General features: G+C 34.3%; 1 protein-coding gene across 1 annotated transcript in view; it reads left to right on the plus strand.

Moving 5' to 3' along the window:
- The first annotated feature begins 7,320 nt into the window (after positions 1-7,320).
- Positions 7,321-24,129, plus strand: part of LOC106720161 — a 36,262-nt gene continuing 19,453 nt past the window's right edge. The window contains exon 1 of the mRNA XM_014514743.2: positions 7,321-7,455. The gene's annotated coding sequence lies outside the window, so the exon portion shown is untranslated. The remainder of the gene's footprint in view (positions 7,456-24,129) is intronic.

The following is a 24,129-nucleotide window of genomic DNA, read 5'->3' on the forward strand; positions in this document are numbered from 1 at the left end:
AAACAGTATTAGAATTTGGCTCTTAGGCCCTTCGTACACAAGACAATTTCGAAACTAATATCGCGAGAATCGCGTTGCACTCGCTCAGCGTGGAATTGTCAGAGCATGTCTTCTATTCAGTCAACACAGGCATAGCGACTGCATGTCTACTGTATAGATTTACTCCGCTATCTAGAAAACCATAGCAACTTTTATCACGACGATCTTGACAAACAATTTGCGGGTCAACTTTGGCGATGACAGATAAAAATGTCGGCAAGTTTCTAAGATTTCCGTTGCTTTGTGTAGGACGGGCCTTAATCGATGATTGATGATCGTGTGGTACGTATAAAACCCACGCTAAAACACAACTTTTCAAACTAAAAAAAAGCTTAATTATTGTATAATAGTTTAAAGGATACAATACACTACTTACTAATACCGTATTCGTTGATAATTGAACACCGCATTAACAATACACGATAGTAGCAACTATCCTGCCCTAGTGAAAATTCGCGGCAAAATAAAATGCGCTAATGTCTGCATGTTATGTAGGCTCTGATTTGGCAACCCTATGTGGCATTATTAGCATCATTAGAATCTCTATGCCTTTATTGCAAAACGTGAACTTACCTACTTTGATTAGTAGTATTTTTTACACTAATATCTTACTTAACGTGGGTTTCTGACACCAAAAATGTCTAAATAATACATATCGTCATAGATAACAATATGTTCTCAACAAAGATTATCGTCTTAAAAACCCACGGTTATAGATACTTTCGCTAAGATTAAAAAATGTCAAAGGGATTTCATATATGTTCCAAATATGACAAATGGTAGAATGTCAATGGTCAAAAAAAAATATGTAGGTTCACTAACTTTGTATTAAATTAAATTCCCTATACTCTATAGCTCTATAGAGTATAGCTCTTTAGCTCTATATAATAATAGAGCTATAGCTCTATTTTATAACAAATAGTTTTAAGATAAATTATTTGATTTAGAATTTCCTAACGTCTACACTTACCACAAACTTGTTCACTTCATTTATTAAAAAGTTTTCATCTCACAACGTTTTTTCTGTGCATCTCTGTAAATTGTTGAATAAAAAAAGCCATATGTGTTAATCACAGCTGCTGTGCTCTTTGCGGTTATTCTAATCTCAGCTACGTTCTGTAATTAGAAATGTCGGTTGTTTAACGAATATGTAAACAACTGAACATCGGATATACAGGCTGTCGGAAGTATACGGGATCGCTGAGATTAGCTTGTATGAAAATTACCAAATTTTTTTATGAAACATAAAAATGCTAAAGTCTCCTTTTTTAATCCTCTCAAAAAAGAATGCAACAATCATTGAAAATGCCGTATTTTAAAAGAAACTTATTTTAGAAGTTCCTCCAAATACATCGCGAAGATGTTTCTGTCATCATATCAAGTAATTTTAATGTTACCATTTTAGAATATTTTATGACAGTCGACGGGCTACACAAAGAATTTGGGAACGCGATAAATTTGTCTCGCAGACTTAGCTAAGCAGGTTTCAAGTTTTTATTTTCAACTCAATTTCGTCTGAAAATATATTCTTTACGAACTCTTATGTAAAAGACGTTGTCTTGCCTTCAAAAATATATTTATGTATATATAATTTAAAACATTATGTTATAGAAATGTAGACAGTGTTGATTTACTCGTATATGTTTTACTCCTTAAATATTATGTTTATCTCTATTAAGAAATCGCCAGTTCCATTTCCTAGTACCATAAATCGGTAGAGTATAAAAAGTATAGTGTGTGTTGTGTAGTGTGAGAGACGAGGCCGGCGCGTGCGGAACGCGGGGCCCAGCTCGTCAGCCGCTTTATATAGCACACGAGTCCTTTGCGGCCAGTGTGACCATGCTTTCGTTATTACCCGGATTTAATATAAAACCTGCTTGGTCATTAATGTTTTTGTCTATTACGCGTTATGTTACCAGCTTCAATTTACTGACCACACATCTTCCTGATATTAGATGTTTTCAAGTCGCCGACGTGATTGATGCAGTAATAGGCATAATGTATTTTAACGTATGTATGTAGTAGTAATAACGGCTATTGGTGTGTACAGATTTTACTTTAAATCGATACATTATTATTTAAATATTTAAAAACAAAAGCTTTATAGGTTATCAGTGACTTTATTTTAATTATCTCTTGTAAGCAGGAGGATTAATAGATGTGTTTAGTGAAGAAAACTATTAAATAACCAATGTTCATTGTCTCAAAAGCAGCTACAGGAAGTCTTTAAGAGCACACTGCATTTCATTTGTTGTGCGGTTCCTGGAACATCGTCCGACACTTCTGAAATAGAAGGAAAATAGACGAAAAGCAATTGCATCTCTAAGAGTTTTAATGCGTATCAGTACGTTACGTATTGTATCGCTCATGTTAGGGCTGCCATCTTTTAAAAGAACATAGATCCGATACAAATTAGCAGAGGACGAGAAAAAACTATCATACGAATATTCTTTCAATTCCTTTTACACCACCCACTCCGATCCGAAGACTTCGATGCTTAACCAGCATGCAAGCATGCATGAGCTGGCAGCCCTACCGATAGTCAGCACGTTCACACGTCGATACAACGACCCTGTTCACAGCTAACTAGAAAAAATACGCTACTGAGAATTAACTTCGAGCTGGTATATAAGAACTAACTCTCACGACATATGCGTAATAAGATGGTTAGATGCGGAATTATAAATTGCACCCTTTGATAGCTTATCTGAATATTTCTAAAATTTACTGATTCAACTATGAGATGAAACTTCAATGGCAACTGCAAACTAATATATTATCCATTGTATTCCAAACTACACGTAGGTGTAGGATGTAACGAGCTTCTTGCGCTATATGATTCATTGAACTTACGTGGAGTAGAATTCTATAAGTGTTAAACTTTAACGAAATATGTTTATTAAATGGGCAAAAATGAAAACTGAGGTCTTTTATACATTATGTGTTATTTATATAACATGGACTAAATTTTAAATCATCATCTCCCTGGCCTTTTCCCACTCACTTGGGTTGGCACACAAGGTTTTATATACCTTAAAGTTTTGGCTAAGTTATTACGGCCTGTCGCCAACCCTACTTGAGAGGGACCAAATTTTAAATAATATAGTAAAAATCTGGTTTAACAATAGATCTAATAAATTATATACAACATACAACATCGTTGTGATTTAAGACCACATTAATTATACCATAGAAGCATACACGTTACCGTCAACACGGTCTATTTGTCGGTTTTACCGCTACAATCGTTAGTAAAAGTTTTGAACGCCGGCTCGGAAATCTGGTTCTTTGAAACAATCAACGTTGGCTCACACCATTTCTTTATCTCTAATTGGTAAATGGGAAATAAATCGTAGCTATTTGATAGCCTTTGTACTTAATAAAATTATTATTGTGTATATTTATAGTTTATAGGAATACAAAGTGGCCCAATTACTAATAATTTTACCACAATACATATCTATTTTATTCCTTTAGTCTTAACACAAACTTCCGTCAGATCAATTAAATAAAAACAGTACCGGCATTTAAAATGCAAAATTGAATCACGTCGTTTTCATTGAAGCGCTACATTGACTCTGGTATAACAAAGCATATAACAATGGTACATAAAAGTGTCCAAGTCGACCCATTTACATAAATATAACTCTAACGATACCAGGTACTGTTTTAAAAACGAAAAGAGTGTTAAAAAAGAAAAGTGAAAGTTTTCAATACAATTGACAATGGTAAAGTTTTACCATGTTGAGTGGAATACTAATTTAACAACTTGGCTATGCTTTAATAGAGTTTGTCGTCTTGGAATACTTTAAAAATACCAAATAATATTAGGTATTATATTTCTCTACTATACTTTATGAATGTTAACTGTTTTAATAATTTTCCTTTTCATTCATTTCTTTCAATTAATAGTCTATATTAAATAGTCCTAGTGGTAACCAACTATGGTGACAAGGTTCAATAATCTAATATATAAAATTCTCGTGTCACAGTTTTCGTTCCCGTACTCCCCCGAAACGGCTTGACCGATTCTCATGAAATTTTGTGAGCATATTCAGTAGGTCTGAGAATCGACCAACATCTATTTTTCTTTTTTTTTTAAATGCGCGCGGACGGAGTCGCGGGCGACAGCTAGTTAAATATAAAATTGAGTGCATCTTAAATATGGTAATCATAACAACTTGCATATTACGCACGTTCTGCTATGTTGGGATCATATCACACGTGTATCCGCACTCATTAATTGCTACATAAATAGCTTTACTAGCATTGTGCATCGACTTGCATTGCCGGTGAAAGTTATCAACATTATATAATAAATAATTTATTCATTGCTGTGGGATATAAATACCTTCTATCAAAGAGCTGCGGATAATCATACGTAGACATATAGTAAATAAAGAAAATAATCGGCTTTATAGTTTACTAGCTGTCGCCCACGACTCCGTCCGCGCAGATTAAAAAATGCCTATGTGTTCTTCCAGACTATGTTCTACATCTGTGCCAAATTTCATGTTGAGCTGTTCCTTAGATACCTTCAAACAAACAAACATACATAAACTTCAAAGTAACATAGATATAACGGGATATTATAATCACATTTATATCATCTAAAATTGATGGCTCTATCAGGTTTATCTCTGCATAGCCGTTTACAGAGATCGAGTCGTACAAGATCCCATTTGTTCTCCGAACTTTCACCTAAGCAATCGAGATAACAATGCACCTATTTATTTCTTGCTCCAACCGACGTGAACGTGAGATTCATGGGCTGTCTATCATTGCGTATACTCTTTTTTTTTTGTTATTTAAGGAACTTACGCTCACTTGTGGGAATTTAGATATCGACAATCGATGTTACGCGATTACTATTGTGTTTTTCCTTATTGAAATGTGAAATATTTATTGCAACTAACTGGCATTTATTATCTCATATATTCTTATGAACTATATTATTTTATGTAAAAACTAGTACAAAGAGAAATTCATGTTATTGTAAAAAGTCTTAACTCTTACAACATCGAACATTCTTTCTTTTTCTGTGTTAAGTTTTGTTTTTATCTGGTCGTAACGGCTTTTTATCGACGAAATTGCGTGTTTGGGATGTATTAGTGGTTTTAGGTTATTATGACCGTGTCGCAAAAGACAGAAAAAATGTGAAATTCGTTATTTTTAACATTTATTCGTATGGTAAAATCGTATTGTAACTCCCAAGCCTTTTTGCGCTCTTTAAAATTGCCAATAACGAGGACTAGAATAAAAAATCTAATATTATAAGTTATCACTGTTTTTTAAATCTTAGATTTTTTTAAAGTCAATTTAGTAAGTAATATTTTGATTGGCCTGCTGTTTTTTGTCTCTTTCTAAACATAAACGAGAAGGTATTTATGCAGATGCACAAGACTGCAATATTCCGCCAGAACAACAAAACATTTGCAGACGCTTCTTTGTCCAGCTTAACTTTATATGCAAGATTATTTTTATCCTGTGTCTCCATCCGATCGCCATCTTACATTGTAATATGAACTCAGATTTGTATTGAAAATGTACTCTCAATATCACTGAAGCGTACGATTTGCGCTGGAACAACAATGAACTTATCGGAGAGTCCGTATAATAAAACTTTATTAATATTTTTTGAGATGTAAAGGATCGCGAAACTTGCTTAGTATTTTATTTCTTGTCTCATACTCAATGTGTTGATGTTTTCTTCTTGTTGTATAATGTATTTAAGTAATAAAAAAATGAAATATAATTATAAAGCTGTAGGGCTTAGATTTATCTTTGTTATTGCGTACCGATCTTCATAGAAAAAGGCAGGTAAATGATATTTTTTGTATAATACCTTAGATATTAAAAAAATGTCTAAGGTATATACAAACGCTTTTACGGATGAATGAACTAGGAGTATGTTTGTATGTCAGGGGCGGGGTGCGTGAGGCTACACGATGACCTCTTGCGGCCGGCGAACGACGCAGCCTCCGACACGCAACTGGGTCACACGAGGGAACCGCGACAATTGTTATACATGAACGTTTCTTTTAAAAGCCAAGACACACGATAAAAATAAGATCGATGAAAGCACAAGATTCTTAATGCAAATTAAATGTTATCAATATTTAAAAATAAGTTCGCTTAAATACGAATAAAATGGTAAATTCGCAGCATATAATTTACACTAAGTATATCGTTGCAATTACAGTACATGTGAGGTCAACGGTGTCAATTTATGACAGTTAAACGTGAATGATAGGATAAAGTTACCACTAGATATAACTATATGAAGTTGTTTAGTTATTTGTTGAAAATAATTCTACCGAATCTTCACAGCTGTATCAATTCTGTCATAGTAAATGATTTATTTTTATTTTCAAGGACCTTTATTTAGGTCTTGGTTGAAACCTAATAAAAGACTGCAATCAAAATTATCCGCTGTTAAACATAAGTCATAAGAATAAGTAGAGGGTTATAGATTCAGTAACTATAACTATGTATGTGCGTTAGTTATTTTTCTAATATACTACATTTTCTGAGTATATAAATAGTCAATTAGTATTATACAGCAATAAGAACTAGGCATTCACCCCTATGCAATTTCCTGTGACGCGCCATATGTCGGCGGCATGTCTGAAACTCTTATTCATTTTGCTTTGCTATGTCCGACGGCGGGGCTCGCTACTTTCATCCACTATAACCCACATTAACTTTATTTATGTACACATTTCTAGACGATATATTAATCATAATTTTGTACGATGTACAAAAATGAGAACTTGGAAAATTGAAATATACAAAGAAAAAATATAGTTCAACATATCTTTTATTATGATATTTTTAAACGGCGATAACGGAGTCTCAGAAACCCACGGTAAATAAAGGCTATAAAACGCAGATTATATTAAATTTCTACGAAAACTAATATAGACATGTAATTGGAATTTTGAGTAGAAACAGTTTGCTACTATTTTTTGAAGCAAAATAGTCTTACTCCTTGTTTAGTTTTAATTCCTTTGATGAAAATCAAATAGGAAAAGCGATTCAGTTATACTTTTATGACTAGGAAAGCGAAATAGGAAAAGGGATGACAATTTTCTTATTCTGATTATTCTTCTTGATACATATACAATGGACATGTATGTATAGTATATAACGCAGATGTAGTCAAAATAGCCAGAGTTCACACAGTGCAATTAATTTATGGTGTACAATTGAGGCGTTACGCAGCGCTGGTCCCAGTTGCCGCTTTGCAACATGCACTGGACATGAACAGTGACGTTCTCTCCGCCACTGAGGTCGGACGTGTGTTCACTGCTGCAACATCCTTCAAGTGTACTTCATACTGACACCGTGACTTTGAAGTGTTTTGAACTTTTTTTTTTGGATTTAAACATCCGTTCCACAAGCTGATGTCATCGTGTGAGTACACTAATTAATTTATACTAAACACCTATTTAGGCTGTTGTACCATATTCAAAGTGTACAAATAAGAATCGTCATAAATCTTATTTTGTACAACATGCCGGCTTATTAAACCGGTTCGAAAGTAGGGTTTTGTTTTCATAACCGGATCTGTACATAATATAATGAGATTTACGTACATCTATCATACATACATACATATCTTGTAAATAGCGATTACATGAAATAAATGAACGTGATCAAATTGCATTGAAGAAATTCTTTTATGAATTGTTAACCTAGATATTCATTTGTTTATACTAGAAATTAATATCACTGCAATAGATTTAGTTATAGAGCTACTGCTTAACTAATATTCTTGAAGGAATTTTTGGATAAGTTATTTTGGCACCAAAACATTTCACCAGAAAAACAACGTTTTTATTTGTGTTTAAGATTTGTCAAAATTATGGATAAGTGTTTTGTTTAAATGTGTCGAGCCGTCCGAGGTTAGACGAGGAAAATAAACAGAATTCTGATAAATCTACATGTTAACAATCCGCGTATTATTAAATGAACATAAGCCAATGTCATTCACAGACGGAAGACAAGTTTCGTGGGTTTGATATTCTAGATCTAAGCTTTTTTTATTTCTAGCAACAATACGATACTTTGTTAGAAAAAAAACCATTTCCATTACATGAGATCTGAGAAAAATAAATTAGAAAAATTTATCAAACGAATTTAAAGTAAAATCTCAGCTTTATTCTGTCCCGTGTACAATGCAAGAATATAAACAAATATTTTATTCTTCTTATTGTAACGCTTTTAACATGGTTTGTGTTTCACTGACAAATTAGTTAAGAATCATTTGCACGGGCCATTGGATATTACAGTTACGTTCTCAATGTAATTACGTTACAAATTGTAAAGTAAGTCAATAACAATGAAGCATGCCATAATCATTTTTGTACGTATTTCCTCCACGGTTAATTAATGCTTGCAAAGATGGTTTAGAAATAATAAGAAACTTACAGTGCGTTTCTAAGACCCAAATCTCCGTTTAAAACATATCGTTATCTCTGATTTATCAAAGATAATGACAAGGATGACAATATAATATTTTATACGGAGATTTTGGTCTCAAAAACCCTCGTAGTAGAGATCAAATCAGACTTTATTAATTTAGTTAAATTTCTTAATGACCATTACTGTTTTTTTTATAGATTTCGACGTTAAGAATCTTTAACGTTCTATCATACAAATATTATTATAATTTAAAATACAATATCATCATCATCATCAACCTGAACTTATCCCTATGGAGTGTCGGCACAGTATGTACTACTCCTCCATACATCTCTATCAGCCGTCATATTTTAATTTACCCCCTTCTTACGCATATCCTCTTTCACACAATCCATCCATACTTTCTGTGGTCTTCCAATACAATATATGTATTAATAATATACAATAGTTGTTGCAACCTTGTAACAAGCAGATTGTGATTTAAATCCAACAGGATAATAACAATGAGGGATTTGTTTACATCACCATGCTGTTTACTTGCTAATTAGAAGAAATCTTAATAGTATTAAAACTAGTTATTCGATCCGGCTTTGATCAGATAGATAATAAAACCCTAGTCAAAATTAATCTTATTCTTTTCGTAATTTAAAAAAAAAATTTTTTTCGTTTGTTAATTTTAATTTAGGTTGAAAAGTTACATAGTCAGTAAATCACACCGGGTCAATCATAACTTCGACTTTCTTAATATTTCATGACATTGATGACAAATGAGGCAAAGTCACGATATCGCCAAAGGCAAAATCTGGCAAATTGCTTTTGCAATTTATGTCATGTACCGCTTGTCTTTCTTTACCAGAAATAACCGTGATTTAAATGCTTACGTTGTATAACATCCAAAAGACAAGTCAATGATTAATAAAAAAAAAGTGTTTACATGTTTACGTATATACATTAAATAAGATAATTTGAACATAATACTCACTTGTATAGAGGGGGTAAAAAAACGCAGAAATGCTACTTCCTATGTAACAAGTAATAAAAACATCCCCTACAAATTGTACCATAAGAGCAAATTAGTTTAATTAAGTATGTATAAAGACTCCATTGCTCGAATTGTTTAATTAATTAAATCACGAAGCACAATAAAATATGTTAGTCTACTTGGGTGTGGATCATTTGGTCTTAATATATCTCTATGTGAAACTCATGTAAGTTGAGGTAAAAGTAAGTGATTAGATTGTATCCCATGTTTATATACCTGACACTTATACATAGTTTCTCTATTTACCGTACTTATTATATAATTATTATAACTTAGTTATATACTTTCCAATTTAATTGCTAAGTTTTCAATCGCTATGTTTGAATCTCGATACGGTTTCTAAGCGTTATCAAAAGTAAAAGTTGCGTAACAAGTAAGTACATATAATTTGTGCCCCCCTTCCCCTGAAAAGATCAAAATTTTGTTTCGTTTCAGTTAAATTGTAAAAGTTTAATTTAAATATATATGGAAAGAAACCTATATGTCTTATATAAATAAATGGATTAGTAATGCTGCATTTATTTGTTTACATTTCTGTTACAAAAATGGAAATCCAGGAAGGGATACGGTGGTAGAATTCTTAAAAAAATAAACATTCGCCTACTAATTTTAATTTATACTGGCCGTAAATCAGACGTAACATAATATTTTTATTGTGAAAAAAAAAAACAAACGTTAACCGGCTACCATATGAGTCGCGGTTTAATTTAAGTACTGTTTACGTTTGAGTTAAGTGAAACGGCCAGGTAAATGCGCCCATCCTCTGCATCTGATATTCCACTCATCGGGGTACTCAGTTTATTTTACACAGTAATGTAAGCTAGTAAATAAACGGCTCTCGGCAGAGCGTCCGCCGGCCACTGAACCCGTTACATCGTTTTTAGACCGACGACCTTGTGTGAAAATATAATGCTTTTGGTTTAATAACTTCCTTCGAAGTAATTTCAGTTTGTGGAAGCACGGGTGCGTTTGCTATATGGTTAGTATTACAGAACTTCCGGCGTCTGATAAAAAAAAATATTTTTATTCTTGCCAGTCATACAGTTCTGTCCGGATCGTAAATCATGACATCGGATATTATGTGACTTAATCATCAACACCCACAAGAACCTTATTGTACATTCTCGTTTATGTCCCGTTTGTAGGAAAAAGTGAGACTGGACCAGCAATTTAAAGAATCTTAGGAAAGAAACTGAACTATCCTAGATCAATTATTATCAAACGCATTTTAAATAAATCTACATCTAAATGTTACGAGTTAAATACATGGATTGTCTTTAATGTTATTTTTATTAAATGCAAGCAGTTTACAATATGTTATATGTATTTTTATTTAATACTGTAGGCAGACAGCACAGATGAATGGTGTTTACCAAAAAAGTCAATACAATTAGTTGAATGACGCCATCATCAACCGTCTAGACACCACTTACCGTTTTTTGCTAATCAACACATTAATAGAATAGTTCCTATGCATATTTTTTAAATCTTTTATATTTCTATGATCAATTGTTTATATTAATGTCTCAAAATTAATTTAACTTTTCTAAATAATAATAAACACATCTTGCTTTTCTTACATCAACAATTTATGGAAATAATACATAGTTTTGCAGAGGTTCCCATTCAAATTCCTCGCCGGATTATTTCCTGTTCGCTTGGCCTATTTTCCTTTGAGGGGTGTCGCAACCGGGTCGCAGACTACAGTTCGTGCTCCGCCCCTGCCCGGGGCATCTCGCATACACCAGCTTGAATCTTTCACCTATCACCAAGGAAAATATCCTTGATATATTTTTGCTTTCGTACCATTTCGTAGCTTTAGCTATGATGTAATAAATTACGGAACTATTACACATTTAATTACTTAATGTTATTGTCCCTGTTAAAGTTTCTTTTACATAATATAATTTAATCGTTAAACATTTTTTTTTTATAAAATTATGTTCGCTTAACTTACTGTCAACATAGTGGTCCTTTATGTATATATAAATTATGTTCCGGTTGGTTCGTGTTGACCTTTTATATACATTTTGTTAGACGACATTGTTATGGATACGGTTCATTGTCAAATGCCTTTCAGGTTAATGGTTGTAGTTCCGCTGGGACAGGGAAAGTTCATCGCAGAGTATCTGAATTCTTATGTTAGGTTGAAAAGCATATTAAATTTTGTTATACGTTTTTACTCGTATAAACATAACCAAATTAACAATAAACAATGGATATCAAATGAAATAAATGCCATTTGATATGTCTTAGTTGCGCAACTCTAGAATTACTGCACCGAGCGCATTTAAGTAAAACCGTAGTATAATATGTTAAATATTTAAAACTATATTTGAAAGTTTTGACATACTTTTAGTTTTAGAATTTATTTACTAGATTATTACCTTGAGCGCATATTCTAAAAGATCGTCATGTCTGTCACAGAATGCAATTTAGACTCGACTTGAGGTCAGATGGTTTTCAAGTTGAGCAGCATTTATGTACTCGTAGTTTGATTTCATACAAAAATCAACATATTTCTTTTACACCACGTCACGTCAGTTTATACGCTCAAACAAGTCGTTGGAACAAACACACAAATGGTTTAAATCAATATAATCTTGTATTGGTTTATCGTTGATTGATGTTGCTTTCTGTTTATGATAGCGCTGGACTGTGGCCAAATCAATGCAATCCAGTGACAGCACACTCGAACCTCCTGATTGAAATATTTACCGCGCATTCGCCGCTGAATATTCAGATAGTAGGCGAATGGAACCTGTTTGTTTGTGTTGGTGTATTTCGGTCGTAGCATCGTGGTTTATATGCACACTGTTCCAGCCACAGTTTGCTTCCCTCGTAAAATGGCTACTGTTTACCGTTTCATATAACGTTGTAAATTTAATTTTACAAAAGCGCTATTCAGAATAAATATTAATTATATTAATAATAATTTAGGTCCTACGAGTTTTACAAACTTATAGAATATTCCATCTCAGCGCTACCAGCTAATTATTCCTTTAATTCAAATAGGTTCGTGAAATACAAACCATATAAAACCAATATCTTGGAAAAATATGTTCCAAAGCTACCTTTTAGGCGTCCCGGTTCCAAGGGCAATCATTCAGCCGGAGGACATTCTAATGCCATACCCAAATCTAAGCTAAGCGATGTCATCCGTTCATACGTCAGCTGTTTATATGCTGCATCTATGTCTCTGAGGTGAGCCGAGTTCTGTGGGATTCATGGCGTAATAAATAAAGTTTTTTAAAAAGATTCAGGCACATTTGTATAATACTCGTAGATAATTCTGAGAATGTTCTAGTTGACAACTGACGTCTCACATATCAATGTATTATTCCATAATAAAAGATTTATTATATCTATGGATTCATATTACAATTGCCAACTACATTGTATTAAGTTACTAAAAAACAAACAAACCCTCAACCTGTGAACGCCGGCACCATACTGTCGCGTCTACAAATGTTAAGAAAATTGGTCTCAATCCTTTTCGGACTATTGTTACATGACCTTTGCTAAATCTCTTAGAAAATATATATTTCTATTCGTAATCCAAACGTTTATAGAGCTTCGAACTTATGAGATTTACTGATCTAATAAATTAATATCTAAGCCCCTATCAATTGTAAGGAATTGAGTTTGTTTGGTGTAGGTAAACTTGATATCATTTTTATTAAATACTCAAACCAGTCAACCGATAATAAAATACTCAATATTTTATGCGAATTATCCTTTATATTTTTAATCATTGTCCTTTTTTTAAATTTGAATACTTATTTAAAAAGTTAATCTTAGCTAAAATATTTATATTTAAATAAAATAATTTGGGTAAATGTCATTTAGTTTTGGTATCTGATTGTTTTACTGTGTAATGCGGACTAGACTAGACTACTAGACTTTCTATGCATATATAAATACGAGACAGGTAGTCTATTAGCGGCGATGATGTGATGAATAGAACGGCACTGCGGAATCGTTTCCTCGCTTTCCCGGACGTAGTGGACGGTTTTGCCTTATTGCGAACGTTTTATGCGCGCCTCGTACGTACTTAACGGTCGGCCTTATGTAAGAATTAACAAGCTACTTTGGCTACCGACTTGTGTAAATAAACATTAGGAAATAGTTATTTAAAGATTACTATCATTTCTATAATTTTCTAAAACGTCGACATACTCTCGTTAGCACTAAGTGTAATTTATTTTTCCAAAATGCCTCAACAATTTTAATGTCATTTCTAAAATTATTTTTTAAGCTAAGTATCCTTAACCTTTTTGCTTTAAAAATTATCTCTCAAATTTTCCTTATATTTGCCAATAGAAAGAAATAAAACCTAGAATAAAAATACAATAGCATCAATATGCAGACGTCGTGCGGGTGCAAAACAATCGAGGTGCAACGAACTGGGAGGAAGGGTTCTTGCTGTAACCGTGCCACGCACACGCACCATCTACGAATCGAACTGCTTTAAATGATTCACGCGTTAGATACGCTATTTTGAGTCCTGGGAACCATTCGGCTGTCGCCAGTGATCTCATAGTTTAATTAGAGATACGATCTGTATTGGCCTGCAATTAATCTTTACTTATCCTCCCTTTGTTATTTTTATGTCTCGGTAGTTTAAATTTTATATGACTTCGGTTACTGTTTCCTGTGAACGTGCATCTTTGAACTGATGTTACAGTTTGTAAGACTCTGGTTAATATAGTATCAATAATTTGATGCAATGATATATTTTTACTTGAACAAAGTCAGAATCTGTTTCCATCTCACACATTTTCATATAAGGTAGATAAATATGACGCCAATAACAAGATTACAATGGTTCGTATTATGCCGATACAGAAGTAAATGTTATTACATTAACGGATGTGTTGAGACCACGTGCGTTATATATGAGGAAGCACACGTGTTCAGTCCCATAGACTACACTTATCCAAACAAGGGAACCATCGAAAGAAGATGATACATATACTTGATTAGACCTTTTTTTGAGCTTTTATTATTTAGACATTTTTTTTATTTCAATAGATCTTTACATCTATCTATATATATAAAAGAAAGTTGTGTTAGTTACGCTATTTATAACTCAAAATCGGTCGAACTGATTTGACTGAAAATTGGTGGGCAGGTAGCTTAGAACCAGGAAACGGACATAGGATAATTTTTACCCCGTTTTCTATTTTTTATTCCGCGCGGACGGAGTCGCGGGTAAAAGCTAGTTTACTATAAATATGGTTAATTAAATTTATTTCAACAATATATAAGATGTAAGCGTTTACCTTTCTTTCTTCAAGATACGAAGATAAATTGAAAAATATCCAACAATTTACTGCATTGCATCTTAAAATTCGTAAGAGCACTTTTTAAACGTTAATAGAGCAAAGATTTTCTCTTAATAGAGGGGATTTGGAGCAGCGACGGTGACGCCACTGCATTGCAGGTTTCCGGAACAAAAACATAAAATATATATGTACATTTTTTTATTTAGGAATTCATCGCGATGACGCAATACAAAGTGCCAAATAAATATTTACTATATTTTTGCATTTCCTTACAATATATATCATACATATGGTATTCTAGAAACCTAATGGCATGTTAAATAAAAAGTATGCATGAAACCTTTAATGGAGGTACTTAACTCCCTCTGCCACAATACCGCTACCGAATAACTATCGTAGTAAAATAGTACAACTAAGTAATACTAGCGGTATTTCTCCGGTCAAGCCAACAGATTCGTCATAAATAGTTTGTGTGCAGTGTAAGCCTACCACGTACACTGTGTATTATCACACATGTTAATTTCATTGGCACAAACCAGCGTGAACATTAAAGCTTCCTTATTGGATAAAGTGTTTATGATAAGATCAGTTAACAGTTAAAATTCTGTAAAGGATGTAAATGCATTAGATAGAGTCAATTACAGCAGTTGTATTTGAGATCATAGCAGATTTTCCATTTAACCATTGGTTTCTGAGACTAAAATCTTCGTATAAAAAATATAATCCTTGACAAAATAGAGATAACAATATATTTTATACGGCGATTTTCGTCTTAGAAACCCACGGTAAGTAGTACTATCACTGTTTTATGTTTCCTTAACTAATTATACCTAGGTTTATGATTAACGAAAAATGAACTAACAGTATAGAAATTCATTTACAAAATTAAATGTTAAATACTATTTTAATATCATTTCTAAAATCATTTCATTGAAGTGAAACAATTTAATTATCACGTTATGGGAGTCACTATATCGACTAATGAAAATGAATGGCGCTTTGCGGCTCTTTACCAATCATTCGAAACTTGCCCAAGTCAACTTGCCCTACTATGTTATTACAAAATTGTAATAGCATTAAAAGTGTTTAACACTCAATAACTTATATCAAACCGAAATTGTTGATTAATGTAAGAAGATTGTTAACTGAGTAACCGCAGTATGCGTTAATATAATTGGACGTGCCACTAATTAACGTTCCGGACATCGCTCACTTTGCAAACTGTGACAGATGAGTTAATAACATTCTAGAAACGCTCGTAATTAACTCAGAATATGTTGTCGTTTAATCATTTCATTGCCTTTTTTAAAAAAAATTAGCTAACTTACTTTTAAATTTTAAAGTAAAAAGTGTATTTATGTCAGTCATAATCATACGTATACAATAACTTTCGTGGTAACAGATCGTAAAATGTAAGTTATGTTGAAATAACCATTTTTAACACTTTAGTTGACTTAAATATGTTAATCTTACTGATATTATAAATGCGAATGTTTGTATGAATGGATGTTTGTTTGAAGGTATTTCAAGAACGGCTTAACGGATCTTTCTGAAATTTGTCACAGATGTAGAACATAACATAGAAGAACACATAGGTTATTTATTTATTTATTATTAATTCCGCGCGGATGGAGTCGCGGGCGTCAGCTAATTTTATAATAAACTAACGTTTTCCCGCCGCTTCGTCTGCGCAGAAATTATGAAAGGGTGAAAAGTATATCATGTGTTACTTAAGCTTATGTTCCATATCTGATCTAAATTTCAATAAGATGTGTTAAACCATTACGGAGTTGTCGAATATATACATAAACCAAACTTATGCATCGGAAAACGTACAACTGAAAAGTGGAAGTGTTCACTGGAAACGGGATAAAAGTATCCTATGTCCGTCTTCTGGTTCTTCACTACCTCCCCACCAATATCAGCCAAATCCATTCAACCGTTTTTGAGTTATAAATAGTGTAACTAACAAGACTTTTTTATATAGAAAGATGATTTTTGTATGATTAACATTTCGTATTTAAAATAAGACACTAAATTTTAATAAACTAAAATCCTATGTTAATATCGGGTATAGTTTCGAGTCATTGTTGACACATGTCTCAAAACTTGGTGTACTTTATTAAAAAGTTAATAAAGCCTAACTAAAAACCAAATATGTATGCGGCATAAAGTGAATTACGTAACAATAAGCCTTGAGACTTTACAGCCGCTCGCTTTGCAAACGACGACGGTACTTCAAATGATTTCATTAAAGAAATTGGCTCTGAACGACCCCGTGCAAGAACCTTTGCTTTATAACTAACGACGTACACATAGATTCATTTATGACAATCGATCAATCTTCGTAAGAGGTTTATAGAGGGTTATAAACTAAGGTGTACCGTTGAAATAAACCGAAAATTAGTGATGCAACGGAAGTGTCTTAGCGGAACCAGAAACGGAAACAGATGTCAAAAATAAATTTTAGCAGAAACGGAAACGGAAGCGAATGCGGAAACAGAAGTGTAAATAATATGGAAAAAAAAAACATATTGACAAATATTTCTTCTTTTGGTAAAAACAGTTTATATTCGTTTTTAATTTATTAAGGCATGGGATATCGGTGTCCTTTAGCCTTCAATGTATGTATTTTTACTGTGCTGCAATAAGTTAAAATACGTGTTGATAAACGGAGGCTTTTAAATATTAAAACCATTTTACAAATATATTTCTTTATTAATAAATTTACTGCTGACCACTCGGATCCGAGTAGGCAGAGCTATTAGTGTGTGTGTGTGTGTGTGTGTATATGCGTTTTTTGTGTATATGTTTTTTTTTTTTTTTTATAGAGGGAAAAAATGCCTTGGGGCACCGTCAGACATGGGAGCTACATGCCTGGTGTGTCGGGCTCAGGCTCATTAGTGTTCACCTAACCTAACATGAGTCCCGTTACCGACTAAAACAACCCTCTCTATGGACTTTTTGGTACCCCTCCGGGACTACCTTCCGGTATTACTTCGGAGGGGTGGTCTCAGCAATCATGCTTTCCCTTCTAGCTCTCTGCGCTTTTTAGCTCCTTGAGTCCATTGCGTTGGCTTTTCGCCGTATTTGCTCAGCCCGCCGTACCTTCTTTAGTACTGAGGCGGCGTATTCGCTAACTTTATTCCATGCTTCTTCTGTTGCAAGCATGTTATTCACCAAATTTGCGACCGTAGTAGGTCCGATACTGTTCTCGAGTTCTTCGCGCTCCTTGGAGTATGCCGGGCAGACAAAGAACACGTGCTCTGCATCCTCTGGTTCGCCGCACCCGTGTGGACAATCCGGGAGAATTTCATGCCCAAAACGGTGTAGGTACGCACGGTAACATCCATGGCCCGTCAGCATTTGGGTGAGGTAGAAGTTCGTTTCCCCATGCCTGCGGTTTATCCATTTTTCGACTTGTCCAATTAGTTTGTGAGTCCAGCGGCCCTTTATTGAGTGATCCCACTCCTGCTGCCATTTGGTGATGATCTGTCTTCTGACTAGACATCGCGATTTTTTCCGCGTTGCGCTCGGATCACTTCTTCTGTCAAACAACAGTTTTCTCTCTTCTGCAAGTAGATGCACGGGTATAGCGCCGGCGATTACACAGGCTGCATCTAACGATACAGTGCGAAACGCGCTGATGATTCTGATCAAACTTACCCGATACACTGACTCCATCTTTTTCCTATTTATTTTGTTACTTAGAGCGTCCGCCCAAATGGGAGCCCCATACAACAAAACGGAATTACTTACCGACATCAACAGGTTCCTCTTCTTTTGCCGTGGGCCACCCACGTTAGGCATGAGCCTGGCGAGTGCCATGGTAACCTTCGATGTCTTCACGGCTGCTTGCTCCACGTGGTGGTTAAAGTTTAGCCTGAAATCTAGGTACACTCCAAGATACCTAATTTGTGTTTTAGATGTGATGCAACTTGATCCCACGGCTAGCGTGATCCTTTCTACGTTCTTCCGACTCGTGACCAGCATTGCCTCTGTCTTGTGCTCTGCTAGCTTCAGCCCGGTCGATGTCATCCACGTTTGTATGCGGCGGTACGTTTCTTCGAATATTCTGCGTATCTCTTCTGTGTGCTTCGCGACTATTGAGATCATCGCGTCGTCTGCGAAGGCAGTGAGTTCAGCTCCAGCAGGTAGTGTGAGATTCAGCAGTCCGTCATACATAATGTTCCACAAAAGCGGTCCGAGCACGGAGCCCTGTGGTACACCAGCCGTAATTTTGTACTTTTCCGGTCCATCATCCGTGTCGTAGTGAAGGACCCTGTTACTAAGGTAGCTACGTATTATCTTCCTGAGGTACATCGGTACATTTTGTGTATATGTGTGTGTATACGTGTGTATGTATGTGTATACGTGTGTGTGTATGAAATGTTACAAGATCTTGAACCATGTAGATAAAAGATTGTTTTGATTAGTATCCTTACATGTTTTACTCAATATTCTGGAATTTGATGAAAAACTTGACTTTGTCAAAATCTTGTAACATATTAGTACACAGAAATGCGATCGTGGAACAAATATCTACATATTAGTGAACTAAACCATTGCCATCCCTAGCGCTCAAAATGATGATCCCTAGCGATCAAATGCAAAAAAATGTGTTTTTTATTTAAATAATTATAATAACATTATTAATTTATCTATATGTTCAAAAATTCCCAGATACTAAATAAAAATCCACCATAAAAAGTTTTGGCTCCCAGCTGTTACCTTTTTTATTTTGTAAACAGTGAATGTGTTAAGTATCAAATACCCCAAATCTACATTAGAAAAATATATAATTATTAGGCGTCGGTGGCTCGTGGCACTTGACTTCCAATCTGCAGAGGCTGGGTTCGAATCCCGCCATGTACCAATGTGTTTTTCGATTTACATATGTACATTTATCCGACGTTCTTACGGTGAAGGAAACATAGTGATGCTGATTGCACATATCTGAGAAAAAATTCAATGATATGTGTGAAGTCAACCCGCTCTGGGCCTGTGTGGTTGACTATGGCCTAGTCACCCTTAATTTGGGGTAGTCTCAGTGTATAGTGAGCTGATGATAATAATGATGCTGATATATTACATGATTATCACTTATTCAAAAGTACATTTAATAACTTGTAAGTATGAAATAGTCACAATTTGCCAGTTGTAAAATTTTATATGGACAACAACTAGACAGTTAACTCCAGCAAGAGAAGCTGATTGTTTCAAACAGCAGCAGAAAATATTACGCGCTTAAATTCACGAAAAAGTACGTAAACAAACAAATGCGACAAGTGCCGAAAGGCCGCGCACGGACTGCGCGTCTCGCGCCGCGCATTTGGATCTCTCAGCCGTCGTAAAGTTCCGTTTTATCTCCGTTATAAAAGTTGCGGAAACAGAAGCAGAAACGGATGTTGAAAAGCGTGCGGAACTTCCGCACTTGCGGAAACGGAAACAGACATCCGTTGCATCACTACCGAAAATTTACTGGAAATATAGTTTTTTTTTTTTTAATTTAGTAATGTTGTTATATTTCACACCTAAAATTATAAATTATTAATTTTAAATTAAAAATGTTCTGTATCTATGATTTTCTTCATCTTATGAACTAGTTAACAAATTGAGATACATTATTTGTAGTTGGTAATGTTTGTATTGAAATATGACCGACATATCAAGTCTAACGCCAAACTCTATAATTCGTCGATGGGTATTGCGGAAGTGGTCGATTTAGCGGTTGAGTGCGATCCCATCAGAGCTAACGTGCTTACGTCCGCAGAGTTTCACACGAGGACAAAACAGAGAGGCAGAGCAGTAAACAGTGCAAACTGCTATTGTTGAAATGCACACTTCCATCAAATTAGTACTCGACGTGAGTGCTCGAAGAGTAGCAGTACTGCACTGTCTACTGCTCTACGTCAGTCTGCCTTTATGTAATGCAGCCATCACAAGGCCTTCAAATATCACACGCGGGCAACACTCATTATCCAGTTTGTGCTCTTCATCTGCAGATAGATATACAATACACAAATCAAATTGTTTACATAATCATTTGTTATATAATGTTTTTTGTTTACAATATAAAATTCCTAACGTAAGGTCTAAAATAAATACAACAGACTATGGAATATATTTTAACGTTTTGTTAATTATACACAACGTGATACATGAGGAAAATGTTAATACTAAATTGATAATACTCTGTATTAAATGAAATATTCGCCAATAACACGAGGATTTATTTATAAAATTTATAACTTGCATTTATTTTATTCATTTTGTAGTACAAATTTGCTTTATAATAATAATCTTCATACTGAAAACTACAAAATGAAATTCCTACTTTAAACTTTCGAAAGCTCATAGCCGATGTTTGGAGAATGCGGAAATGTGACGTTCGAAAGATATTTGGTTGGCGACGGCTTAAAAACTCCCGACTCAAACATGCAGAGATGAAATATCGGCTGAAAAGCCATGCATTCTGCCCCGGGAGCTATATTCACATTTTATATACAAAAGAGCTGAGATTTACTCCGCTAAAAGCTTAGTGGAGTAGCCGCTGAAATTGCTGGATTACTATGATATAATCTAACAATATATTTCATTCTTCAATTTTAATTCGTCGGGATTTAAATAGAGGTGGAAAGAGAAATGATGGTTTTAATTTTAGGGCTGTTAGAGAGCGAGTAATTGGCATGAAAATTCCATATTTCGGTGGCGTTTTCATGTTTGCTCGTCGCCGAGGAGACAGAAATGTTAGGCATGCGAAGGGCTGCCGGAGTGTATAATTAGATCATTCAAATACTTGGGAATCTTTCCCGTGCATCTATTTGTTCCTAATAAAGTTATAAAGCTGCAGAATATGAAGTTGCTAACAACTTGGGTATAGAGCTAGAGATATATACTAGAGTATTCATGCATGTTAATTCGCCTATTTGATACTTCTTGTTGTCTACATTATAATAATCCACTCTTCCTTTATACATATTACATATTTAGCATTCCCTTGTATTAAGCAAGTATTTTTTATTTCTCAATCTTTTTCAGTCGCAACACTTGACAGATGAGGTGAAACAAAATTGTTACGTTGCATCTAAAAATTTCCAGGCGTTACATGACATACTGAAGCTATATAGGCACTATCATTATATTTATAATTTAGGTATCAAAGTTAAAGTAATGGTAGTTAATTCAACTTGCAATTAAATTGAGCATGAAGCAAATTGTGATTTTCATGGCTTCTTTGCGTAAGCAAATTGCTAACGTCGCGTCGTCGGGCAGAATAGTTAGGTTGTTAAAATACAAAGGTTCGGTTAAATAACTGAATTACGTGAAGTCTATTGTTAAATCGGTTTTCAGCCACTAACGATACGATACTTTGTTATGTACTTCGGTCATTCAATGCAACTGGCGTGAATTAATCTGCAAAAAAGATTTAAACTTCTTTCATTGAGTTTGCACCCCCTCTAGTGCTATTTTCATTTATAATATGCATAACCTGGTATAAACAATTATTACCTGCGCTATTTTCCATAACGTTAAATCTCTATTTTATATAAAGAAGTTTTCCATAGTACGTGAACGTTTGCCCTCATTCAAACTTGATATCCGTGGAGACGTGTTTTGGTTCCGCCCGCCGCACAGGATCCTATTCCACCCGCATCACTGACACGATACTGACGCGTCAGTGATGACAGTGTCACAACAATGACATTGTGACATAGTTGATCTTAGCAGACAAGTCATTCGAACAACGACTTTTTGTAGAATTGATTGTATATCTATACGAATCCCAGACGGTTGCTAGTTCATCTATCTATATATATAAAAGAAAGTCGTGTTAGTTACACTATTTATAACTCGAGAACGGCTGAATCGATTTGACTGAAAATTGGTGGGCAGGTAGCTTAGAACCAGGAAAAGGACATAGGATAATTTTTACCCCGTTTTCTATTTTTTATTCCGCGCGTACAGAGTCGCGGGTAAAAGCTAGTTTATATTAAAGTAGTAAGAGAAAGGAGACATAAATGTAATTTATTTATAAAATATGTTTATTTATGTGAAAATTGTGTGAATTAAGTTATGAATAAAAAGAAAAAAGGAAAGGATAAAAAAGAAAATACAGTAAGTGCATAAGACAACACATCTTGTTAAATGCTTAGGAAAGCACGACGACTTCCGCTACGGAGACTAGAGCAAAATGTTTGCAAATGAGGACACTCAGCACCGCACGAGTGAGATGAATTAAGCAAGAAGAATATATTATGTTAATTTTATAATCCGAGAACACTCGTCGTTTAAGCGCTATCTTAATTTCCGGTATACATTACACTACCATTTAAGCATCAAACTATCATTTTAAAGTAAGTTTTTAACTGTTAAATTGTGAAAATTTAACATCATCTACATAACTACATATAATACGAAAATAATTTGTGCAAATGGATACTTGCATAATTTGTGAAACATTGTGTTCAAAATATTAAATTTCCTTTCTATCTCCTTATCAAGAGAAGATATCTCTTAACTTGTTATCCTTAAATCAAGCAATTATAATAGCAAAGTTTTGAAATGTTCATTTAAATGAAGCGGAATCATTTCATCAATATAATAACACCAATATCTGTTGCGGTTAAATTAATCATGATGACATTTAAATATCAGAAAAGAACCACGAAACAAGATATCCATTGCGCGATGCAATTACACACCGCGTAACCGCGGCCCAACCGTAACCGTTCTTCGTGTAATAACTATAATAAAGTTTTAATTAATACTTGTGAACCAAAATGCCATACGTAGCAATGACACAGATGCTCAGAGTTACATAAAACTGAATGCGCTCAGTTTTGTAGCTATTACGTCATAACGGACACGGTTCCTTATACACATGTTAATGTGGATGGTCTCCTGAAAATACGAAACAGTACAACCCGCCGTATATAGAGGCAAACGTTTGTAAGATTAGAAATCATTCATCATGCGATCTCAGTTATTTAACGATGTAAAGTGTAACTTTCAATATTCTATACTCATCTTAAACTTTCCAATAAGAAAACATAAAAAATATGTACAAATAAATAATCTCCGTCCAGTCAGTAATAAAACCCGTATAAATTAACCAGATACATTTTTTTTTCTATATGCCAAGTTGCGTGACGATCAGGCGCCTGACTGTTCTATATTTAAAAGAAAACAAACCTTATACGCGCGCCACCAAGCACAAAAACCACAGCCATATGGTGAGTGCAGTGTCAAGGTCGACATGTAGCCTCTGCCCCCTCCTCCGGCATGCTCGTGAGAAATTCAAAGAAGTTCCCTCAAGTGCTACGGCCTATA

The sequence above is a fragment of the Papilio machaon genome, chromosome 4 (genome assembly GCF_912999745.1).
Source record: "Papilio machaon chromosome 4, ilPapMach1.1, whole genome shotgun sequence".
Classification (NCBI taxonomy): domain Eukaryota; kingdom Metazoa; phylum Arthropoda; class Insecta; order Lepidoptera; family Papilionidae; genus Papilio; species Papilio machaon.